Below are 24695 nucleotides of genomic sequence, written 5' to 3' on the forward strand. Positions count from 1 at the left end.
AGTAAGTATACCTTTGTAAAATCTATATGACTCTTAATTGGTTAAATGAAACTCATATGCAAGTTCCTTAAATCTGAGGGACATTCAATCATTTGAAGGCTTGGGCCATTGACAGATGAATACTGGGAGAGTGGTGAGATGTAGCCCACCATATATTTTGTAGTACAGAGAGTGGGGACATAGCAGTTTTTGCAGGCTTTGACTGAGTTCTAATGTCAGTTAAGAGTTTAGAATCTTGGGAGAAAGTTTCAGTTGGACCTGGCCCTCTCTGTTCTACAATTTAGGTCAGAGTAATCACTACTACATGCCTTTTTTTAAAATTTTAAACCCTTAATTTCTGTGTATTGACTTATATGTGGAAGATTGGTAAGGGACATTCAATCATTTGAAGGCTTGGGCCATTGACAGATGAATACTGGGAGAGTGGTGAGATGTAGCCCACCATATATTTTGTAGTACAGAGAGTGGGGACATAGCAGTTTTTGCAGGCTTTGACTGAGTTCTAATGTCAGTTAAGAGTTTAGAATCTTGGGAGAAAGTTTCAGTTGGACCTGGCCCTCTCTGTTCTACAATTTAGGTCAGAGTAATCACTACTACATGCCTTTTTTTAAAAATTTTAAACCCTTAATTTCTGTGTATTGACTTATATGTGGAAGATTGGTAAGGGTAGGCAATGGGGGTCAAGTGACTTGCCAAGGGTCACACAGCTGGGAAGTGTCTGAGGCTGGATTTGAACCTAGGACCTCCTGTCTCTAGGCCTGGCTCTCAATCCACTGAGCTACCCAGCTGCCCCCAACTACTGCATGCCTTTTAAAATTATTTCTCTTTGTCAAGTGACATTGATGATCCTCGAATAATTATACTATAGGCATCAATCTACAGTACCCTTGTGATCTGGAATATCTATTAAAAATTTTTGGTCTTTTGTACTAGAGAAAAAAGCCTAATTTTTTTTCTTCTTTTATAGGTTGTTTACAATACCTTATTGTAAAATTGGGTTAAGTATCTGGTTATAAGCAATATAAGGCCAATATTAACATTTCTAGCCTTTGTGTGTCTTCTGCTACTGTTTGTATTCTTTTCAAAAACTTTAACTTTTTACTTATTTTAACTTATAAAAAGAAGTTGTATACATCCATATGGCATTGAAAAATAAAATACATTAATATTAAACAATACTATGCATGTATTTTATGTATTTCTGTGTTTCTAAACTTTTTCTATGACATCTGGACTTCTGTACAACTCTCCCCAAAGTCCCATTTAATTTCTTATGATGATCTCTGACATATTGAAATCACAATAGGGAGAAGGGAGATGTGGAAGAGATACCTGCCTTCTCAGTTGAGGAATTGTTATCTTCACACGTAGATTCAAAACCTGGGAGGTATATGGTTAGCCACACTTGTATTAGGAAGGGAGGAATGTCGGTTGGTTGGGTAGTCGTGAGGGGTGTGGGACAGTAAAACTAGAGTAAAAGACTGTCTATGTGTGTCCTTAGAAGTTCTCAATTTTGACATGCTTTGTAACTCCATTTGTGGTTTTCTTGGCAAAGACACTGGAATGATTTGTCATCACCTTCTACAGTTCTTTTTACATATGAAGAAACTGAGGCAAACAGGATTAAATGACTTACCTAGAGTCACATAGCTAATAAATGTTTTATGTCACATTTGAACTCAAGCCTTCCCGACTCCAGGCATGGCAACACTATCCACTGGGCCATCTAGCTGTCCTGACAATGACCTTAACTTTATTGCTTAACTTCTGTGCTTGATTTATTTTCAAGCCAATCCTGATGGAATCTTGGTGGTAAAAGAACTGTAGAATTTCTTTAGCAGAATACAAGACAGTAGAAAGGAAAAGAGGGAATAGAATTCCTTCAAAGCATTAAACTTGAATACAAGGCATTTCTAACTCAGAGTAAGATAGCTCCCAGAAAGAATGGACTTGAGCTCAGCATTATTACAACAAATACAATTATAGTCCCTTATTGACAAGGAGAATTAATATGAAGTATTTTTTTTTAGTTTTTCTGTCTGGAAAAGAGATTTAAGACTGTAGCTGGCAAAAGCTGACATCCAAGGTACTTTGAATTGCATAAAGAGTAGTTCAGTGGTAGAGACATATTCTAGTGTTTGGAGTGAGTTAATTAAAACTGAAAGGAACTGATATCCTAGACTGGATATAATCATGAGCCTTGTCTGGTTCACTGGTTTAATTACATAATTTTTTGATTAGATGGAATTTTGCTTTTTTCCTGATTGTTGTTGCTGTTGGGATCTGGAGAATTTATCCCCTCTGCACTTTCTCCCATTCCCTGAACTTATTTCTACCTGGCTAACTAGCTTTGCCTACCCTTAGGAATTTCCTCCTTATTTACTTTTCCATACTTTGATAATAAGTTTGGTCTCCAGATAAAGTAAAGATAAGCTGATATGAGTGTTAATTATCAAGAAGTACACCACAAAGTGCATTGGAAAATAACAAAAAGGAATCTATGAGTATTTTTTTATTTAAATATTTTATATTTTTAGAAAAATTTTCCATGGTTATATGATTCATGTTTTACTTTCCCCTTCACCTCCCCTTTACCCCTCCCATATACAACACACATTTCCACTGGTTTTAACATGTGTCATCAATCAACACTTATTTACATATTATTGATAGTTGCATTGATGTGGTCCTTTTGAGTCTGCACCCCCAATCATGTCCACATCAACTCATGTGTTTAAGTGGTTGTTTTTCTTTTGTGTTTCTACTTCTGGAGTTCTTCCTCTGAATGTGCGTAGCATTCTTTTTCATAAAACCCTCCAGATTGTCCTGGGTCATTGCATTGCTACTAGTACAGAAGTCCATTACATTCAATTTTACCACAGTATATCAGTCTCTGTGTACAATGTTCTTCTGGCTCTGCTCCTTTCACTCTGCCTCAAATCCTGGAGGTCTTTCCAGTTCACATGGAATTCCTACAGTTTTATTATTCCTTTGAGCACAATAGTATTCCATCACCAGCATCTACCACAATTTGTTCAGCCATTCCAAAATTGAAGGGCATACCCTCATTTTCCAGGTTTTTGCCACCACAAAAAGAGAGACTATACATATTTTTATACAAGTCTTTTTATCTATGATCTGTTTGAGGTACAAACCCAGCAATGCTATGGCTGGATAGAAGGGCAGGTAGTCTTTTACAGCTCTTTGGGCATAGTTCCAAATTGCCTTCCAGAATAGTTGGTTCAGTTCATGACTCCATCAGCAATGCATTAATGTCCCAATTTTGCCAAATCCCCTCCAACATTCATTACTCTCACCTGCTATCATTTTAGCCAATCTACTAGGTGGGACCTGATACCTCAGTTGTTTTGATTTGCATTTCTCTAATTATTAGAGATTTAGAACACTTTCTCGTGTGCTTATTGATAGTTTTGATTTCTTTATCTGAAAATTGCCTATTCATGTCCCTTACCCATTTATCAATTGGGAGATGGCTTGATTTTTTTGTACAATTGATTTAGCTCCTTGTATATTTGAGTAATTAGACCTCTGTCAGAGTTTTTTGTTATAAAAATTTTTCCCAGTTTGTTGTTTCCCTTCTGATTTTGGTTCCATTGTTTTTGTTTGCACAAAAGCTTTTTAATGTAATATAATCAAAATTATTTATTTTACATTTTGTAATTTTTTCTAACTCTTGCTTGGTTTTAAATTTTTCCCTTTCCCATAGATCTGACAAGTATACTATTCTGTGTTGACTTAATTTACTTATAGTTTCCTTCTTTATATTCAGGTCATTCACCCGTACTGAATTTATCTTGGTGTAGGGCATGAGATGTTGATCTAAGCCTAATCTCTCCTATATTATTTTCCACTTTTCCCAACAGTTTTTGTCAAATAGTGGATTTTTGTCCTAAAAATCGGACTCCTTGGGTTTATCATGAACTGTCTTGCTGATGTCACTTACCCCAAGTCTATTCCCCCCCCCCCCCCACTTCTGTCTCTTAGCCAGTACCATATCTTTTTGATGACAGCTGCTTTATAGTATAGTTTAATATCTGGTACTGCTTGGCCACCTTCCTTCGCCTTTTTTTTCATTATTTCCCTTGATATTCTTGATCTTTTGTTCTTCCAAATGAACTTTGTTATAGATTTTTCTAATTCAGTAAAAAAAGTTTTTTTGTAGTTTGATAAGTATGGCACTAAATAGGTAAATAAATTTGGGTAGCATGGTCATTTTTACTATGTTATCTCATCCTACCCATGAGCAATCAATGTTTTTCCAATTGTTTAAATCTAGTTTTAATTAGTTGGAAAGTGTTTTGTAGTTGTGTTCATATAATTCTTTTGGTAGGTAGATTCCTAAGTATTTTATATTGTCTAGGGTGATTTTAAATATTGTTTCTCTTTCTACCTCTTGCTGCTGTGATGTGTTGGAAATATATAGAAATGCTGATGATTTATGTGCATTTATTTTCTATCCTGCAACTTTGCTAAAGTTGTTGATTATTTCTACTAGCTTTTTAGTTGATTCTCTGGGATTTTTTAAGTAGACCATCATATCATCTGCAAAGAGTGATAGCTTAGTCTCCTCATTGCCAATTTTAATACCTTCAATTTCTTTTTATTCTCTAATTTCTACTGCTAGTGTGTCTAGTACAATGTTAAATAATAGAGGTGATAATGGGCATCCTTGTTTCATGCCTGATTTTATTACAAAGGCTTCTAATTTATCCCCATTGCATATGATGCATGTTGATGGTTTTTAGATATATAATGTTTATTATTTTGAGGAATGGTCCTTCTATTCCAATACTTTCTAGTGTTTTCAATAGAAATGAGTGTTGTATTTTGTCAAAGGCTTTTCCAGCATCTATTGAGATAATCATGTGGTTTTTGTTGGTTTGCTTCTTGATATGGTCAATTATGTGGATGGTTTTCCTTATGTTGAACCATCCTTGCATTCCTGGTATAAATCCTACTTGATCATAACAAATAACCTTTGTGATCACTCGCTGGAGTCTTTTTGCTAGTATTCAGTTCAAGATTTTTGCATCAATGTTCATTAGGGAGATTAGTCTATAGTTTTCTTTCTCTGTTTTTGATCTACCTGGCTTTGGGATCAGTACCATATTTGTATCATAAAAGGAGTTTGGTAGAATTCCTTCTTTGCTTATTAAGTCAAATATTTTATGTAGTGTTGGAATTAGTTGTTCTTTGAAGGTTTGATAGAATTCACTTGTGAATCCATCAGGTCCTGGGGATTTTTCCCTGATCCCAAGTACCTTCAATGCTGTGCCCTGTTGTGCGGTCCCTTCATTCGTCTGGGTTTGTTTTTTTGTCCTCTTGAGAAGTTCTATCTGTGTGGGTTAGGAGAGGATAAACAAGCTGCTTCTATTCTGCTGCCATTTTGACCCAGAAGTTCCTATGAGCTTTTATTTTTTTTATTTTTTTTAATAACTCTTACCTTCCATCTTGGAGTCAATACTATGTATTGGCTCCAAGGCAGAAGAGTGGTAAGGGTAGGCCATGGGGGTCAAGTGACTTGCCCAGGGTCACACATCTGGGAAGTGTCTGAGGCCTGATTTGAACCTAGGACCTCCCGTCTCTAGGCCTGGCTCTCAATCCACTGAGCTACCCAGCTGCCCCCCCTATGAGCTTTTGTTGAATCTCTGCCTTCTTTTCTTCTCCTCCTCTTCTCTGCCCTTCCTTTTTGTCTTGATATCTTTCTCTCTATCTCATATCTTTCTCTGTCTCTGTTTCTATCTGGGTATGTTTCTTTCCCTTTTCTCTTTATTTCTTTCTATCTCCATCTATCTCTATGTGTCTCTGTCTCCCTTTCACACACACACAAGAATAAAAACCTTTATAAAATAAAGTGGTTGGTCTCAATGGAGTCTATAATTTCCATCTAGCTCTAAATCTATGAGTCTATGGTCATATGAATTGAAATGCATTCCAAGTTGGCATACTTAGAAATGTCATACAATATTTCTCTAAGTTTCATTTATTGCCTTTGTCATACACAATATTTAATGCAAATTTCTTTTCTCAATATGGCATTAGTAAGGACCAAATATTTTCCTTTCTTTTGAACTTTGGAATGCAACTTGGCATCTTGCAAATGATTTCAGTCACCATTTTGGCCCCAAAGTGGGAAAAGTGTTAAGTTTACTTGATTCTACCATGCTTCCAGCTTTCCTTATCTGACCCTATGTAGTTATATTCTGCATTTCAATTGCAAATAACTAAATAAGATAAAAAAAGGACCACAATTTGAAGATGAAAGAAAGTGAGACATCACTGAGTCCAATCCCAACTGATCATAACTTCTCATGATTATAAGTTGGAATATCTACATGATATATGTGTAATGTGAATTTTTCTGAAATATATCTCTCAGCAATTTTATCATTTAGAAGAAACATATTGAAGGATGTGAGAATTTAATAATCTAACACTGCAGATCAAAACTTCTCCATAGTCACTTCCTGATCTTCTCAATGGCATACTGACTGTAATCTCATCATCCACAGAACTCAATATCTTACTCTGGGTTATAAATGGTGAACTTTCACCTTACCTACCCTGCTATGGCTATATCATATTGATGCATGTACCCTCCAATACTTCTCCCACTCTCATTTGAGTTCCCTACGTGTTATCTTCCCTTTCTCTTGAGGTGAGGACTTTGGTTATATTTGTGTGTGTATACACACACACACACACACACACACACACACACACACACACACACATATATACATATACACACACACACACACACACACACACACACACACACATATATACATATATACACACACACACACACACACCATATATAAATGGAAGCTCTTCCTCCCAGGTCATTATATATGTATATGTATATGTATATGTATATGTATATGTATATGTATATGTATATGTATATGTATATATACACACATATATGTGCATGTACACATGCACATATCTGTATGTGTCTATGTACATGTTTTTATATGTGTATATATTTTATTCTTATATATAAAGTTGGGAACTCCTCTTCTGAGACCATCTAATTCAAACTTGTCATTATATAGATGAGGAAACTGGGTCCAAGGCAGTTAAATCATGGTTACACAGTAAGTGGGAGCAGAGGCAAGGTCTGAATTCAAATCTCTTGACTTCAAATTCAGTATTATTCCTATGCACCACAGTGGAGGATAGTACAATAATAGGATTTATAATTTTTGTGAGTGGTTCTAATGTGACATTCTCCCCTGCATAAACTACTTCTCATAGGGGCAGCTGGGTAGCTCAGTGGATTGAGAGCCAGGCCTAGAGACAGGAAGTCCTAGGTTCAAATCCGGCCTCAGACACTTCCCAGTTGTGTGATCCTGGGCAGGTCACTTGACCCCCATTGCTTACCCTTACCAATCTTCCACCTATAAGTCAATACACAGAAATTAAGGGTTTAAAATTAAAAAAAAACTACTTCTCATAAAGAAAGCCCTTTGACTCCTCTGAAGAAGACTTGTTGCCACTTAATTCAAGACAAATGTTTCCTAGCAGTAGAGCCAGCCTGATCCCATGCAGTTGTACTTCTATGGGAAATTTGTAGTTATTACTCTTCAGTTATTTATGATTTTGTTGGGGAGGGGAATTGTTGCACATATGCATGCATATGTCTGTGTGTGTAAGTGTGTGTGTATATGAGAGGGAGACAGACAGACACATAGACACACAGAGAGACAGAGAGATTGAGAGAACAGATGACTGGAAAATGAAATTGCCCAATTCTGTATTTCATGGACCTCTTTCTCTATTATAGAAATTAATGACAAGAAATGGAAATATAAAGTGAGAGACAAATTATTGCATTCCATTTGAAAACATGTATGAGGAGGATATTGTCTGGGGCACGACTTCTCATATAATGTACTCTCCACTCCTGGAAATGATGTAGGTTTCAGTTAAAAATAAGATGTAATTGCTATTTCCTTTATAAAATATGTTTATGTTTGTTTCCTTGAAGATTTATGAAAATTGGGCACTAAAATTTTTTTCCAACTTTCTAGATTTGTATTAAAATGGGAATTATTTTTGATCCAGTAATATTCTAATTTGTTATACTCCTAAATTTTAATTCAGAATGTACAATATTATCTAAAAACTGAATCAGTCCCCCCAATAACTTGCTTTGTTTCTCATGAAATGATTGCTTCTTCTTTTCAATGCTTGTTTTCAGATGGTAGGAGGGAAAAAAAGAGGTGTAGTAAAATTGGAGTATTATATATTGCTTTGTACAAATGAAATTCATGGCATACAAGAAGAAACAAAGTACATATAGTTGAACTTGGAATCAGGAAAATCCAGATTTAAAGCCTGCCTTTGATACTTAGCAGATATGTGTACAAGTCATTTAAACTCTCTGAATTTCAGACTACTTGTTAAGATGTAAGTTATTGGCAAGTTGTGATCTTCCTGGGTAGAGTAAGTATTCACCTGAACGTGCCCACAGATCTTTGGCATTCTGACTGGCTTTCAAAGATTTGTGATGGTAATGGGATGAGTATCTCATACCCATTTTGGCTAATAACTTAGTTTACTGATTTTATTTCCAAGAGTATCTAACAGAGGTCAATTTTTTTTCAAGTTGATGGTGATATACTTCCCCAAACTCATTTGGACTGACTCTTCAGCAGCAGGAGATATTTTGTCTATAGCTAGATGAGTAATTAATGCCCTTCATAAGACTCATTGAACATTGAGTTCCTAATGTAATCTCTGAGCTCTAGTCAGGAATTAGAGGAGGATTTTATATTATTGAGTCTAGTGATTCTAGGTAATGTACAGACTATTTTGTGCTTTGCTAATTGAATGAATCTAGGGATTGCTGACTGATTTTCTGTGGTTATATGGAATTTAAGTAGAAGAAGGAGGCTAGATTAGTAAAGAACGGGAGTAAAGAACAGGTGCCTTAGGCAAATTTATCATCACCACCACCACCTTATTATCAGGTTCATAGGTACCACAATACTCTGAGTGAGGAATAGGGTGAAGATGTTGACTAAGAGAAACTCAAGCCCCCACAGGAGCTGGATGGAGGAGCTGGGAAATAGTGATTCTATCACACAAAGGTAGGGAATAGCTAAGAGGGAGTAGTTAGCTTTCCTATTAGTCTAACCATCTCCAATTTCCCACACTATTGCATTAATTTGCCTTTTTTTCAGATTCTCTTATCTTATTCCCTTTAATATCTTTGCTTTCAGTCATCCTTGTCTCCTTCCATCCTCAGTGCTCATCCAAAAGCCCTTTACGACTAGTGTTCAAGACCAATGATTGAAAAGCTTTAGCTGTGTAAATTGTAGTAGGATCAAGTGGCTTCAGGGTGGCTGGATTTTAATGTTGCCTAGCAACACATTTTCCAACCTCCTCTATACAAGATAAAGATGTTTTGGTCCTGGAAGAGATGTGAATGAAAGGTGTTGCCATCTGAACAAAGACACTGTCATTTTAGGCTTACTTGAGCAAAATCATTGGCCCTTCCAGGGAGCTGAATAACATTATAGGTGTACATGGCAGGGTTATTATGTCCTAAAACTAACAATGGCTTGCTCCCTGCTCTTTGTGCAACAATTATTGTAATTCTTTGTCATTAAATTTGTTTTTTAGCGAATGAAAAGCAAGGAAAAGAAACATTCATTGACCTGAAATCATCAACATTCTATTCTAGGACAAACACAGAAACACACATACATAGACACAAGTACATAATTTAATAATCTGAAAATATAAGCGTTTATATCCAGATATTCATGAAGTCTCTCTACTGAAACTCTCTGTACTAACAGAAAAAAAATTATTTACAAAATAATTAGAATGGATGTGCTGACATTATTCATGTAAAAACAGATGTTTCTATTTCCAGAATCTATTTTTAAATTTCCAGAATCTATTTTGTTGATAGAAATAGTTTATATATCACAAATATTGACACCATTGTTTTATATATTATAGGTGTGTATATACATATGTAAATTAATCAGCAGATTTAAAAGGCTGATAATGCAAATGATATTTCATCTTCAAAATCCTTCACCTTTATTAAGAAGGGAGAGAGCTCTATGGGGCCAAGCATTATTATTATTCCACAGCATTTTAAATTGCATTATTGTTGTTCTTTTCATTTATCTTTGTAGTCATTGGGTATTTTGTTTAATGATTTTCCATATTTCACTTTTCATCATTTCATACAAGCCTTCAAATGCTGCTCTATATGCATTTTTTCTTATAAAAAATTTCCAAATACATTTATGTATTATAATTTATTTTGTCATTAACCAAATGATGGGCATTACTTAAGAGTTCTTTGCTGCTAAAAAGTTACTATCTACTGTAAGAGCTGACAGGCACAGGCTGGAGGGAGCAGCTTCTGGTTCACTGAGTGGGGGATGGGTAGAGAAGCAGGTTTTCCCTCAAGATGTCACAAGCTCTGTTACTCTTACTTTGAGGGGAAAAGGTCAGGGGTTTCCCCAAGAGAAATGGGTTTTTCTTCCTCAACTCGATGCTTTGATTGAGAGTAGAGGTATTCCCACAGAAAGAGATGATTCTGAGTAGAAGACGAAGTCCACTAACAAGGATAAATGGTAAAAATCAGATTGGGCCATCATAGCTGAACTTCACAGCCAACTGTCAGTCTTGAAAATGGAGTATGAAAATTCTTTAACTGTAAGTCTGTTGATGTTGGCTTTCTTAATTGAAATGTACAAATACTATCTGAAACTATGAGTGTAACTTTTAATAGCAGGAGGTAAGAAATAAGGAAATGAGAGGTTTATGAGGCATGAAGGTTAGGAGGTCACTATAAATTAACAGCTAAGATTTTGGGCCTGGCTTTGCCTCGGCTTGGGGGAAGGCCCCTATTCATAGTTCTTCCTTTCCTTTCCTACTCTCTTGTTCAAGTACCTAACTGAATAAGTAAATGAGTAAGCATTAGCTGGATTTTAGCTGGTGCCGATTGTAGATCAGAAGATGTTGTTTAGTCTCAGCCAATCGCATATAGGATTTTATAACAGCTGTAGAAAGCAGGTCAATGAAGGACAGTCTGCATTAGATAATACACAGAATAGCAGGGTAGAGCACTAAGCACTTCTGGTCTGAGGATTGCTAGGCCTAAGAAAGTAGTTACCACCACCCTTCTTCCTCCAAGCACCCTGAAACCCAGAGTAAGTGTGTGTTCTGCTTGGGGGACACCCCCTTATATGCCCTGGTTCTAACTATCTCCAATTTCACTAAGCAACTTGGGGTTCTGAAGTCTGTACCCCACTTGGCCTTCTAGCTTACACTCCCTATCCATCCATCCATCCATCCATCCATCCATCCATCCATCCATCCATCCAACCACAGATACAGATGTAGATATATACATTGATATAATTACATATATTCACTGAACATTTTGGGATATATGTCCAGCAGTTGGATAACTGAGTCAAAGTGTATAAATATTTTGGACACTTTCTGTGAAAGATGGGATCCTAGCAGTACCAGATCTTAAACTTTACTATAAAGCAGTGGTCATCAAAACAAGTACTTGATAAGAGACAGAAGGGTGGATCAATGGAATACACTAGGGGTAAATGACCTTAGTAAGCTAGAGTTCAATAAACCCAAAGACCCCAGTTTTGGGGACAAAACTTCACTGTTTCACAAAAACTACTGCAAAAAATAGAAAACAGTATGGGAAAAGTTAGGTTTAGAGCAACATATTACAGCCTATACCAAGATAAATTGAAAATAGGTATATGACTTAAATGTAAATAAATTAGGTGAACTTAGAATAATATACCTGTCAGATCTGTGGGAAAAGGAAGAGATTTAAGACCAAGCAAGAGATAGAGAATATTACAAAATGTAAAATGAATGACTTTGGTTATATCAAATTAAAAAGGTTTTGTACAAACAAAACCAATGCAACCAAAATTAGAAGGAAAGTAACAAATTAGAATAATATTTTTTAACAAAACTATGACAAAGTTTTAATTTCCCAAATATATAAGGAACTAAGTAAAATCTACAAAAAATCAAGTCATTCCTCAATCAACAAATGGTCAAGGGACACGAATAGTTTAAGTTTAAATTTAAATTTTATACTAAATAAGAGAGTTATAAAGTAATATTTTAGTCACCGATTTTAAAATAGCATAGTTGAATCTAAATCACTTTTATCAGCTTTTATTTACAAAGAGATAGAAAGAGTGAAAGTGGAAATATGGAAGAGGAAGAGCTTCAACAAGCCTAGCAGCCCATTTCCTGTGAGGTCTGGCTCAAGCCCCAGCAGGGGCTTTCCAACGTCAAATCTCTACTTGGAGCCTTTAGCCAGAAGTCCACCAGCGAAGCCTCCTCCAAAGTCAAGGCAAGAATCTCAGCCATTCACCAAGCAAGCTGACTTAGGATCCAGGCAAAAAGTCTCCTCCAAGCACCAGAAAAGGAATGATGTCACAGACCGTGTTGTTTGCTAGATGCATTGACAAAAAGCCAATTGGGGGAAGTCCCCTTTGGCATAAGAGTTTACATTCAGAATAAATGTGTTCAATCCCCTTCAGTTCAATCATTTACATCCCAAAGTTCTTTCTGGATCTTCTGATGCAATATGAGTTTCTTTACGGCACTTTCTCCAAACAGATCAGTTTCTTAATTTGAGGAGTTAGTGAGTTTCTTTTCCTGAAATTTCTCTCAAATAATTTTAAATCCTGGATTTTATAAAAATTATACAATAGGCAGTTTTCACATGATGAAATCAAAACTCTCAATAAGCATATGAAAAAGGGTTCTAAATCCCTCCTTATTAGAGAAATACAAATTAAAGCAACTCTGAGGTACAAACTTATACCTATGGCAGCAAAAGAAATTGATAAGACAAGAGAAAGGAATTAAATGCAGAAAACAAGATGAGAAAGAGACTAAAATATCCTTATTTACTGATGACCACATACTTAGAAAATTCTGAAAAATCAGCAAAGGAATGGAGCAAATTAGTAGCTTAAGTAAAGTAGGAGGATATGAAATAAATATAGAATGTGTAATAAAAATAAAAATCTAAAGTAAAATAAAGTAAGGGAAAGTCCCATTCAAAATAACTACAAAATCTAGAAAATATTTGACAAACTATTGAGATACACACTCGAGACTCACACAAATTCCACTGTAAAAATCTAACTAACTTAAATGTACATTCATTGCTCCTTAACAACATAATAAAAATAAAAATATTATTGAAATTAAATGTTTTGTATCCAAAATATAGAGAAATAACAAAAATAGATGAGATTAAAAGGCATTTCTCCAATAATGAGGTCAAAGTACTTAAACAAACCTTTTTCAGAAGTAAGACTTTTAAACTATTAAAAACCATATGAAATATTGATAAAATTATTAATACTAAGAGAAATGAAAATCAAAACAACTCTGAGGTCTTACTTCATACATAGTAAATTAACAAGGATTACCAAAAATAGAACTTCTCAATTTTGAGGGAGTTAAAAAATGTTAGATTAATATACTGTTCGTGAAGGTGTGGATTGGTGCACACTCTAAAAAGCAATTTATAATTTCTGTATTATAATTTATTTTGTCATTAACCAAATGATGGGCATTACTTAAGAGTTCTTTGCTGCTAAAAAGTTACTATCTACTGTAAGAGCTGACAGGCACAGGCTGGAGGGATCAGCTTCTGGTTCACTGAGTGGGGGACAGGTAGAGAAGCAGGTTTTCCCCCAAGATGTCACAAGCTCTGTTACTCTTACTTTGAGTGGAAAAGGTCAGGGGTTTCCCCAAGAGAAATTGGTTTTTCTTCCTCAACTCGATGCTTTGATTGAGAGTAGAGGTATTCCCACAGAAAGAGATGATTCTGAGTAGAAGATGAAGGGGATGTGGCAAAATTGGGACACTAATACGTTGTTGGTGGAGTTGTGAATTGGTCCAATCATTCTGGACGGCAATTTGGAACTATGTGCAAAGGACTTTAAAAGAATGCCCACCCTTTAACCTAGCCATACCACTACTGGGTTTGCACCCTAAAGAGATAATAAGGAAAAAAAAAACTTGTAAAAATATTTATAGCATGCTCTTTGTGGTAGCAAAAAATTGGAAAATGAGAGGGCATCCATTGATTGGGGAATGGCTGAATAAATTGTGGTATCTGTTGGGGTTGGAATACTATTGTGCTCAAAAGAATAATGAACTGGAAGAATTCCATGTGAACTTGAACAACCTCCAGGAATTGATGCAGAACAAAAGGAGCACAACCAGGAGAACATTGTACACAGAAACTGATACATTATGACACAATAAAATGTAACAGATTTTTCTACTAGCAGCAATGCAATAATTGAGGACAATTCAGAGGAACTTGGGAGAAAGAACTATGGAAATGGAAATGCATTAGAAAAATATGCCATTGATCACATAATGTGATGGGGATATGATTGGCGTTTTGATGCTAAAGGATCGTGCTACTGCAGATATGAATAATATGAATGGAAATAAGTTTTGAACAATGATACACGTATAACCCACTGGAACTGCTTGTCAGATTTGGAAGGGGGGAGGAAGGAGCAGGGTCGAATGGATTATGAATCATGTAACCATCAAAAAATATTCTAAATTAAAAAAGAAAAAAGAAAAATATTCTAAATAAATACATACAATACAAAATAAAATAAAATAACATCCAAAAGCCAGAATCGTGTGTAATTGAGAAACATTGCACCTTTTTTTTTTTAACCGTCTTACCTTCCATCTTGGAATCAATACTGTGTATTGGCTCCAAGGCAGAAGAGTGGTAAGGGTAAGCAATGGGGGTCAAGTGGCTTGCCCAGGGTCACACAGCTGAGAAGTGTCTGAGCCTAGATTTGAACCTAGTACCTCCCGTATCTAGATCTGACTTTCATTCCACTAAGCTACCCAGCTGCCCCCATTACACCTTTCTTAATAAATCTAAGAGGGATACAAGGATAATCTTTTTACCACTGTTATTTAACAGAGCTTTAGAAAAGATATCAGTAGTAATAAGACAAGTGACCCAGGACAATTCTGAGGGATTTATGGTAAAGAATGCTGCCCACATTCATAGGAAGGACTACAGGAGAGGAAACATAAGAAAAACAACTGCTTGAACGCATGGGTCGGGGTGGACATGATTAAGGATGTGGACTCGAAACTACCACAGCAATGCAACTACCAACAATTTGGAAATAGGTCTTGATCAAGGACACATGACAAAACTAGTGGAAATGTGCATCGGCCATGGGTGGGGGGAGTGCGGGGGGCGAAGGGGAAAGTAGGAGCATGAATCATGTAACCATATTAAAAATGAATATTAATAAATGTTTAAAAAAAAAGCAATGGCATCCTGGAAGAACAGATAATGAAACCTATCATGCCTCAAGGCAGAAAGCTGAGGACAGTTAGAACAGAATATGATATATGCTGCCAAATGGATTCATTGTACTAGATGTTTCTGCTTAATTGTTTTTCTTTGCCATAGCAAAATATGGAAAGGAAAAGTATAAAATGACTGCAATATAAAAAATAAGAAGTGTTAATAAAATATGTTCTAGGTAAAAAAAAAAGATTATAAGACAGATTTGACCTATTCTTCCTTCCTTTCCATATTCCATCAAACTAATACCCCCCAAATTATTAAATCCCTGTTCAAACTTTATCAATTGATATGAGAATCCTCTGATCTAACTACATAGGCCTGAATACATGCATTACTAAAGCAGCCTCCATCTTGCCTGCTTCTGTGGCAGTTGTGATTCTATGAGAGTGACATTAGCTGTGAAGACATTTTGAGAATATTATCCATCCTTGATTGGGAATCAGATTTCGAAAACAAGTAATCAACTATTTGTGAAATTATTCCTTCTGATATAAAATTCAGCTTGGTTTAGTAGGATAAACAGCAGACTGGTCCATCTTTACAGTTAAGGATCTGCAGCCAGAGTCCTAAACTGCCAAGGGAGTAGGGAGGAGGAGTTCTATCAACTTGCTTCTCTTCCCCTGCTTGAGGCTTGAGTTTCCCAGCTGGGTCTCTGGTTTTGCAGCATCTTTACAATAATATTCCATCATCAACATATACCACAATTTGTTCATCCATTTCCCAATTAATGGACACACACTCAATTTCTAATTCTTTGCCACCAAAAATATTATTTTTTAAAACATTTATTAATATTTATTTTTTAGAAAAGTTAACATGGTTACATAATTTATGCTCTTTCCACTTCTCCCCCCTGAGCTCACCCTACTATGGTTGATGCATATTTCCACTGGTTTTAACATGTGTCATTGATCAATACCTATTTCCAAATTGTTGATAGTTGCATTGGTGTGGTAATTTTTTATTATTAGTAGTATTATTTTTAAAGTATATTGAGTCTTGAATTTTCTCCCACCCCACCAATTCCTTACCCATCTTGAGATGGTAAACAATCTCATATAGATGGACAATCATCAAAAATATTTTTTTCCATATCAATCCTTTTGTGGAAAGAAAGTCAAGCAGAGAAAAAAAATTAAGAAAGAACAAGTTTGTTTTGGTCTGGATATGGATAGTCCTTTTTCTCTGGAAGTAGGTGGCATTTTTTTTATTATGAGTCCCTTGAGATAGTTTTGAATCATTGTATTGCTGAGAAAGCTGTTATTCACTATTGTTCATCGTAAAGTATTCCTGTCACTGTACAATGTTCTACTGGTTCTACATATTTCAGTCTGCTTCAGTTTGTGTGTTTCCAGCTTTGAGCTCCTCCAATTTGTCACTTCTTATAACAAAATAATATTCCATTATAATCTTATATTAGAACTTAACCATTCCCAATTGATGGGCATGCCATCACTTTCCAAATCTTGGCACCCCTAAAAAAGAGCTACTTTGAATATTTTTGTACATGTAGGTCCTTTTGCTTTTTGTTTTTTAATCTCTTTGGGATACAAACCTAGTAATTGTATTACTGGGTCAAAGACTATACACTGTTTTATAGTCCTTTGAACATAAGTCCAAATTATTCTCCTGAATGATTGAATTGGTTCACAACTCCCCAACCAATGCATCTCTGTCCCACTTTCCCATATCCAAGTTTTGTCATTTTCCTTTAGCCAGTCTGATAAGTATGGAGTGGTACCTCAGAGTTGTTTTAATTTGCATTCTCTAATAGTGATTTAAAGTACTGTTTACATCACTCTAGAAAGCTTTAATTACTTTGTTTGAGAACTGCCTTTTCATAACCTTTGACCATTTATCAATTTGGGGAATATTCAATTCATTTCTCTATGTATTTGGGGAATGAGTCCTTTATGAGAAAGACTGAAATTTTTTGAACCATTTTCATTACTGTTTATTCTTCTGACCTCCACCTTCCCTAATTTGTCTTCTTTTCTATCAGCCTCACTCTTCCCACCCTCTCTTCTACCCTTCCTCTCCTATTTTCCTGTAGGGTAAGATAGCTTTCTATACCCAATTAATTGTGTATGTTCTTCCCTCATTGAGCCGATTCTGATGAGAGTAAGGTTTACATGTCCTCCTCCACCACCTCCCACATCTTCCCCTTAACCATGAATAGTTTTTCATGCCTTTTTATGTGCTATAATCTACCCTCTTCATTTTCGCCTTCCTTATCTTCCCAATGCATTCCTCTTTCTCATGCCTTAATTTTATTTTTCATATCATTCCATTATATTCAAAACATATCCTCTACCTCTGTCTTATGTGTACGCCTTCTAACTTCCTAATATTGACAAAGTTCTTTGGTATGACAAGAATCATTTCCCCATGAGGAATGTACACAGTTTAAGCTTATTTAATGTCTTTTGATTTCTCTTTCCTATTTACCTTTTTAGAATTCTCTTGAGTCTTGTATTTGAGAGTCACATTTTTCCATTCATCTCTGGTCTTTTCATCAGAGATGTTTGAAACTCCTCCCTATCATTGAATACCATTTCCTTCCTGAAAGATCATGCTTAGTTTTGCTGGGTAAGTGATAAATTGCAAGAACTTCCAGGGAGCTCTCTCTCTCTTCCACCTTGAACTGGACCTGGAGGGGCTCTGGCTGAGACCTTGGACTTGGTGAGACTGTTCTAAAATCTCTCCCTTTGAATTACATGTGGGTGAGTTAAAAAAAGGCTGACTCCATTCCTTAGCTCCCCTAGAGGTACTAGCCTCCAGAGGGGCCCCTTGAATGGGAGGAGGCCTTGTGGCTAAAACCCTTGTTAATTGACCTTTAAGGCTCTCTGACTGGGGCCTCTAGAGCCCTGCCAGAGTAAAGCCATGGCTTGAGCACATAGTCTAGTTCAGTAAGCTAGATCTCTTACTCTGCCCTCTTCTCATTTCTCTACTTTCACTCTCTTCCTATATTTTATGGATAAATTGTTTTAAAATCATTTGGAATTGATATATATATATATATATATATATATATATTAATTCCTGGCAACCACCTTTTTGAACATTCAGTCCAACCATAATAATTTTCCCCTTTACACACCCTATCTAAGCTAATCAATAAGCATTAATCATTACAACTTCCTTACAGGTTGTTAAGGCCTTAAAATCAATTTTTTTTTATCCCCAACTGTCAGCTAGTCAAAACTGTCAATCTCAGAGACCCAAAGACAGACTCCTGATTTCTCAGGAACCCAGAGACAAATGTCTCTTTCAAATGCCTGCAACTCACTGACCAACTATGAGCCACTCCCCCTACTAACTGTCATCAACTGACAGCCTGCAACTGATGCCCACTCAGCAGTGGGCTCTTACTGAAAAATATTTCTGCTCCTTTGCCTCTTTTTTATTTTTATTTTTTTTTAACATTTAATAACATTTATTTTTTAGAAAAGTTAACATGGTTACATGATTCATGCTCTTACTTTCCCCTTCAACCCCTGACCCCTCACACCCATAGCCGATGCACATTTCCACTGGTTTTAACATGTGTCATTGATCAAGACCTATTTACAAATTGTTGATAGTTGCATTGCTGTGGTACTTTTGAGTCTACATCCCCAATCATGTCCCCCTCAACTCATGTGTTCAAGCAGTTGCTTTTCTTCTTCTCTCTTTCAACTCATGCAGTTCTTCCTCTGAATGTAGGTAGCATTCTTTTCTATAAGTCCCTCAGAATTGTCCTGGGTCATTACATTACTGCTAGTACAGAAGTCCATTACATTCGATTTTACCACAGTGTATTGGTCTCTGTGTACAATGTTCTTCTGGCTCTGCTCCTTTCACTCTGCATCAGCTCCTGGAGGTCTTTCTAGTTCACATGGAATTCCTACAGTTTATTATTCCTTTGCATGCAATAATATTCCATCACCAGCATATACCACAATTTGTTTAGCCATTCCCCAATTGAAGGGCATACCCTTGTTTTCCAGGTCTTTGCCACCACAAAAAAGGTGGCTATAAATATTTTTCTACAAGTCTGTTTATCTATGATCTCTTTGGGGTACAAACCCAACAATGGTATGGCTGGATCAAAGGGCAAGCATTCTTTTATAGCCCTTTGAGCATAGTTCCAAATTGACTTCCAGAATGGCTGGATCAGTTTACAACACCACCAGCAATGCATTAATGTCCCAATTTTGCCACATCCCCTCCAACATTCATTACTCTCCCCTTCTATCATTTTAGCCAATCTGCTAGGTGTCAGGTGATACCTCAGAGTTGTTTTGATTTGCATTTCTCTAATTATTAGAGATTTAGAACCCTTGCTCATGTGCTTATTGATACTTTTGATTTCTTTATCTGAAAATTGCCTATTCATGTCCCTTGCCCATTTATAGATTGGGGAATGGCTTGATTTTTTTATACAATTGATTTTACTCCTTGTATATTTGAGTAATTAGACCCCTGTCAGAGTATTTTGTTATAAAGATTTTTTCCCAATTTGTTGTCTCCCTTCTGATTTTGGCTGCATTGTTTTTGTTTGTACAAAAGCTTTTTAGTTTGACATAATCAAAATCATTTATTTTACATTTTGTAATTTTCTCTAACTCTTGCTTGGTTTTAAAATCTTTCCTTTCCCAGAGATCTGACAAGTATACTATTCTATGTTCACTTAACTTATTTATAGTTTCTTTCTTTATATTCAAGTCATTCACCCATTCTGAATTTATCTTGATGTAGGGTGTGATATGTTGATCTAAACTTAATTTCTCCCATATTGTTTTCCAAATTTCCCAGCAGTTTTTGTCAAATAGTGGATTTTTGTCCCCAAAGTTGGGTTCTTTGGGTTTATCATACACTGTCTTGCTGATGTCACTTACCCCAAGTCTATTTCACTGATCCTCCCTTCTGTCTCTTAGCCATTACCGTACCGTTTTGATGGCTGCTGCTTCATAGTATAGTTTAATATCTGGTATTGCTAGCCACATTCCTTCACATTTTTTTCATTATTTCTCTTCATATTCTTGATCTTTTGTTATTCCAAATGAACTTTGTTATAGTTTTTTCTAATTCAGTAAAAAACGTTTTTGGTAGTTTGATAGATATGGCCCTAAATAGGTAAATTAATTTGGGTAGAATGGTCATTTTTATTATTTTAGCTCATCCTACCCATAAGCAATCAATGTTTTTCTAATTGGTTAGGTCTAGTTTTAATTGTTTGGAAAGTGTTTTGTAGTTGTGTTCGTATAGTTCCTGTGTTTTTCTTGGCAGATAGATTCCTAAGCATTTTATATTGTCTAGAGCAGGGGTTGGCAATGTATGGCTCTCAAGCCATACCTTGCTCTTTTGAGGGCCAGATATGGCTCTTTCTGCAGGAGCCATAAAGTCAATGTTTTTTCAGGCACTGCTACAGGAGCGTGCACTGTGAGCACTGTACGGCTCTCACGAAATTACATTTTTAAAAATGTGGCGTTTATGGCTCTCATGGCCAAAAAGGTTGCCGACCCCTGGTCTAGACTGATTTTAAATGGTGTTTCTCTTTCTAACTCTTCCTGCTGTGATTTGTTGGAAATATATAGACAAGCTGATGATTTATGTGCATTTATTTTGTATCCTGCAACTTTGCTCAAGTTGTTGATTATTTCTTCTAGCTTTTTAATTGTTTCTCTAGGATTTTTTAAGTAGACCATCATATTATCTGCAAAGAGTGATAACTTAGTCTCCTCATTGCCTATTTTGATACCTTCAATTTCTTTTTCTTCTCTAATTGCTACTGCTAGTGTTTCTAGTACAATGTTAAATATTAGAGGTGATAATGGGCATTCTTGTTTCACTCCTGATCTTATTGAGAAGTCTTCTAATTTATCCCCATTGCATTTGATGCTTGTTGATGGTTTTAGATGTATACTATTTATTATTTTTAGGCAAGGTCCTTCTATTCCTATACTTTCTCCAGTGTTTTCAGTAGGAATAGGTGCTGTATTTTGTCAAAGGCTTTTTCAGCATCTATTGAGATAATCATATGATTTTTGTTTGATAGATTGTTGATATGGTCAATTATGTGGATGGTTTTCCTAATGTTGTACCATCCTTGCATTCTGAATGTGAATGGAATGAACTCACCCATAAAACGGAAGCAAATAGCAGAGTGCATTAGAAACCAAGAGCCTACCATATGTTGTCTACAAGAAACACATATGAGGTAGGTGGATATACACAGGTTTAAGGTAAAGGGCTTGAGTAAAATCTTTTGGACTTCAAATGAGAAAAAGAAGGCAGGAGTGGTGACCATGATTTCTGACAAAGCAAAAGTAAAAATAAATATTTGGTCAGAAATGTTAAACCATCCTCTTCTCCACATCTGAACCTGGCCAAATCCTACTTACACCTCAAGGCTCATCTCAAATGTCATATTCTTCGCACATCATCCCATTATTTTTTCTTAGTTTTAGTTCAGTAATTTCTTCAGTCAACTCTGATTCTTCATGACTCCCATTTGGCGTTTTCTTGAAAAAGATACTGAAGTGGTTTGCCATTTCCTTATCTAGCTCATTTCCTTATCTAGCTCATTTTATATATGAGCAAACTAAGACAAATGTCAATGAGTATCTTGCCCAGAATTATACAACTAGTATATCTGAGGCTAGATTGAATTCAGGATGATGAATCTTCCTGACTCCAGATCTGGAACTTTACCTATTGTATTATCTAGCTGTCCTACTTCTCATCAAGTGGTGATTCTTTCCTTCTTTTGAATTCATTTCAACATACATTTCTTAAATTGAATATACTAGAACTGAAGAATACTTCCAAATATCTAGGTGAATCAATGGATGCAGTGCATTTTTTTATTCTACAAGATGAAGAAAATCAAGATAGTTAAAAGGAAATTTAATTTCAAAGTAAAATTTTAATTAAAAAATTTTGCATCGATGGATATACTTTATCTTCCTAGTGTTGCTGTGTACAAAACACTATGCTTGATGTTAAAGGTATGAGAATGAAATGAATAAGTTCCTGTCTTCAAGGGAAAGGAAAGATATAAATGTACATATATGCATAGTGGGAGAAAAGTAGCAATCAAAGCATTAAATCTTTGTTCTGGAGTGAACAGAATTACAATAAAAAACACCATTTCCTTCATTTTTCTGCCCCCCAAAATTACCCTTAATATGAAATGGTTATTGGGGAGTTGATAGCTAAGATAAAAAGAGAGATGTGAAGATCTCATAACCTACTTGCCTTTGAGAAATTCTAGGGACCCACTTCAGATGAGCTGCCTCTTTGGATATTAAAGCACCTAGTAGATGTGATAGGTTATTGCCAATATGTGAAAGAACATGGGAAAATAGGGACAGGACTACAAAACTGATGGATAGTAAACTCTGAAAAGAAAAAAAGTGGCAAAGAATTGAGTTTGCAAATTAGAGACCAGTGAACTTGACTTTTTTTTTCCTTAGGGAGCATTCTAGAAGTGATCTGGTAAGAGAAAACATATAAGGGATGCCAGGCATAGTATAGAGCTTCAAGACTTGATCAAGAGTAGGCTTTAACATACAAACTTCATTTTCTCTCTTGACAACTTCATTAAACTAAACTGTTACATATGTTTAGATCCTAAGTATCAAGCCAAAAATTCTAATCAATCTGTAATGAAACAATCGAGGCCTAACTCTGAGTTAATAACCATTTACTAAATGGACCTGGCACCTTTCAATAAATGGAACCCCAAATCTTCTCATGATCTGAGATATCCCCTTGCTTCCAAGTAGAGATTTTATAACCCTTAAGTCTCAGACAGTCCAGATAGTGTACCACAGAATACAAATTCTTACTATCACATTGATGGTCTCAAGGTAATGGGTGGGCAGATCTCTACCCAAGCCCTAAAAATGGGAAAAAAATTGGGCAATCATCCAGTGACCAGAATTCCATTCAATGCTGAGAAATCACAGAAAATGACAAAGGGTCATGGGGTTCCAAAAATAACTTCTATAAGTGGTTATAAGACATACAAAGTAAGGGTTACATCCACTCATAGAGTGGACAGGATGTACACCTATCACTGACTAAGGTGTCATAAGATAGGCAATGGAATGATCATCTCCCCAAATCAAAGGAGGGGAAAATGTCAAAGGGCAGATGTCCATATGATCCCCATCCTCATGTCAGCATAACTGATCAGGCCATATGGGTGGAAGTCCTCTAACTAGGAGTATGCAGTCTTAAACCTGCTTCTTATGGCCTAAGAAAATATGATTAAAAGAAAGAATTTCTTTAGACTGATGTGAGTATAATATGGAACAATGTCTTCATGATCAATCTTGATTGACTACAGTGTGAATATGGGAATACTGAATAATCACTTATGAAATCACATTAAACTGATAGATACTGATTTGAAATATGTTAGGGATAGATTAAATTATGAACACATCATGGAATAATAATTTAATTCATGAATCAATTATTTTTCATTTACCTAAGAAAATACTCCTAGAATTGTAAGTTTTTGTTCAACTAAAAGTGATGATCTATACTAGGGCCTTGACACGACTTCAAAAATTCCTTAACGTGACAGTTAAAACTTTTGGATAGGAAAAATGTTCTATATACAACAAAGTTTATATATTTGCTTTCTTTGGCAGCAGGTTCCCTATGCAGTTAAAAATAAAAGTCAGCAAACTATTATAGTGGATAAAGGGCCTACATTAGATCAGAAAGACAAGGGTTTATTTCCTTCCCTTCTCATATAGTGGCTGGAGAACATAGAGAAAGTCACCTGACCTCTAAGGGCTTTAAGAAGTTATAAAATTGTTGCTCCTTCTCCCCATTCAAACAGCTATAAGGTGTTAATTGTTAATTATATTACTGCTCAGATTGGCTGAGCTTAGGAAATGTTAAAACAGTACCCTGTCAGTGGATTGATGATTCCCTTCATTTTATCCACAGCCCCATAGATAAGCAGCTGAATACCCAATATTCTTCTAGGAAGACTGATAAAAGTACCTTGTTGGTGAGTTGTAAACCCAAACTTCACAGTGTCTGGTCCATAAGTAAGCACTTAATAAATATTCATGAACTTGACTTAATCCATGGACACGTTGTGAAAATAAATACTTTTTTATCTGCTAAAACTGTTTGAAACATTAATATCACAGCTTAATAAACATTTTAAAGTGTAATTCAAAGAATTTATAGATCTGAATCAAAGACATTAAACAAAGTTATAAATAATTAAAAGAAAAAGAGAAATGGAGAATAT

The sequence above is a fragment of the Gracilinanus agilis genome, chromosome 6 (genome assembly GCF_016433145.1).
Source record: "Gracilinanus agilis isolate LMUSP501 chromosome 6, AgileGrace, whole genome shotgun sequence".
NCBI lineage: Eukaryota > Metazoa > Chordata > Mammalia > Didelphimorphia > Didelphidae > Gracilinanus > Gracilinanus agilis.